This window comes from Limulus polyphemus, unplaced genomic scaffold, assembly GCF_000517525.1.
Source record: "Limulus polyphemus unplaced genomic scaffold, Limulus_polyphemus-2.1.2 Scaffold6915, whole genome shotgun sequence".
Classification (NCBI taxonomy): Eukaryota; Metazoa; Arthropoda; class Merostomata; order Xiphosura; family Limulidae; genus Limulus; species Limulus polyphemus.
In genome coordinates, this window is record NW_013672525.1 from 9,805 (window position 1) to 12,116 (window position 2,312).

General features: G+C 39.4%; 1 protein-coding gene across 1 annotated transcript in view; it reads left to right on the forward strand.

Annotated features, from left to right (window-relative positions):
* LOC106474177 (transcription factor collier-like) overlaps positions 1 to 2,312 on the forward strand; it is a 27,455-nt gene that overhangs the window by 5,589 nt on the left and 19,554 nt on the right. The window lies entirely within an intron of this gene.

Genomic DNA, 2,312 nt, shown 5'->3' on the forward strand with positions numbered 1-2,312 from the left:
GTTTCGATACCCGGTGTGGGCAGAGCACAGATAGCCCATTGTGTAGCTTTGTGCTTGATTACAAACAAACAGACTTGTATAAAATAAATAATATCTGTGTCAGTAATCTACGTGCATGGTCACATATAAGTTTCTGTGTTATCAGAGTGTTTTCCCAAGAGATGTCTATTTGTTCTACTCTACACAGGCAGATGATGGTGATTATTGTACTACTGACATATGCAAAGAACAGTCATCCCACGTGCTTTAGTTGTGGAGGCTTCCATGTTTGTCAGTGCTCGTAAAAAAATATAGAAACAAACAGCACAAAAGATTACTATTAATACTAACTGAACAGAAATATAAGATAATAAATGTATAATCTTACAAGTTTCTGCAAATAACAGTTAATTAGCCATACTTATGGCCAGGATGATTTTTTTAGTTTCGCTCTATGTATGTTGGTTATTGTTGTCATACGTATTAGAAACTTTGTCCTATGACCTTTTGTGATATTTATGTTCTTAACCTGAGGTTCTTTACACTTAGTGTGAGACCTGATTTTAGTTTTTCCTTTTACTGAAATTAGGACAGTTTATTTTATAAATCAGTGATTATTTAGACGTTGCGTGAGCCTTGATTTTAAATACATTTCTTCATTTTAAGTTACTTTAATATTCCTCTGTTGATTATTGGTATTAGAACCAAAACGAAACGTCAAGTTAACTTCTCTGACTGATATATTGCGTGACATTACATCACAAACAACCGATCGATAGATCACGCTTTGCCAGCACAAAATATTATAAACCATAATAACTGATACGTCCAGCAAGCTTTATTTTGTCCCAGATGGGCCCGGCATGGTCAGGTGGTTAGGGCGTTCGACTCGCAATCTGAGGGTCGCGAGTTCGAATACCCGTCCCACCAAATATTATCTACCTTTCAGCCGTTAGGGCGTTATAATGTGACGGTCAATCCCACTATTCGTTGGTAAAAGAGTAGCCCAAGAGTTGGCAGTGGGTGGTAATGACTAGCTGCCTTCCCTTTAGTAGTCTTACACTGCTAAATTAGGGACGGCTAGCGCAGATAGCCCTCGTGTAGCTTTGCGCGAAATTCAAAACAAACAAACAGTTGTTCCAGATAATGACATGCATAACACAGTTGCTCGTAGATTGTTCTAATCATTGATTATTTTATCTGGTTTTAGCTTAAGATTCTTAAAGGTATTTTTTGAATCATTTACCTGAATTTTAAGCAGGATTGGAAATACGTAAGAAAATGTCGAGGAAAAAGGACATCAAATGCAATTACTACGTGAATGCTACCCATTGTCGTGTGAAAATACACACACCAGAGTACAGTCACGCGTTGACAGTTTACACTGTAAGTCGTTGTCATCCAGCCAATTAGAAAGTACCATACCCTATAAAAGTACAGGCAGTCACACTATGTCCGTAGTAGTAGTAGTGTGAAGCCATCATGACTCCCAGGGCTGAAATACTGCATAAAAGCGTGAATAAATCAAAGTTTTGGCTGTTCAAGATACCCCCATGCGAAAATGTACCCCAAGACTCCATGTGTCAGTGAGAACTGTATGAAAGACTCTGAAGAGGCTACCTAAAACTGGTACTGTTGATAATAGAAGTGGTCGAGGTAGGAAACCGAACATTTTTGAAGCTGGTGTTATGTATCTCAAGGTACTTTCTTTACGGGATAGACGACAATCGGCTACAGATCTCGTCAACTATCTTGATATAAATAGAGATGTGATAAAATGAGGTCTCAGTGGACCTGTAGCTGCTCGAAAATCGCTACTGGAAAGAGGTAACTAAACCAAGAGGTTGAATTGGGATCACAAGCAGTGAAACTGAACAAAGCTGGAGACGTGTGCTCTTTAGAAGTGAATTCAAGTTGGAATTTTCAGCAATAATCGACGAGAATTTGTAAGACCGCGGAGAGAGAACAGTTTCATAGTCAAAGCACAATATCTACAGTAAAGCATGGTACAAATCTGAGACATCTCAGCCAACGATGTCGGTGATCAGCATGTGATTTCCACAGGAACACTACTCTTCGCATGCAGCAAATATGGGGAAAGGATATAACGGCAGTTTGGAATCGGTGATCAGCATGTGATTTCCACAGGAACACTACTTTTCGCATGCAGCAAATATGGGGAAAGGATATAACGGCAGTTTGGAATCGGTGGTCAGCATGTGATTTCCACAGGAACACTACTTTTCGCATGCAGCAAATATGGGGAAAGGATATAACGGCAGTTTGGAAGATGATCAGCATGTGATTTCCACAGGAACACTACTTTTCGCATG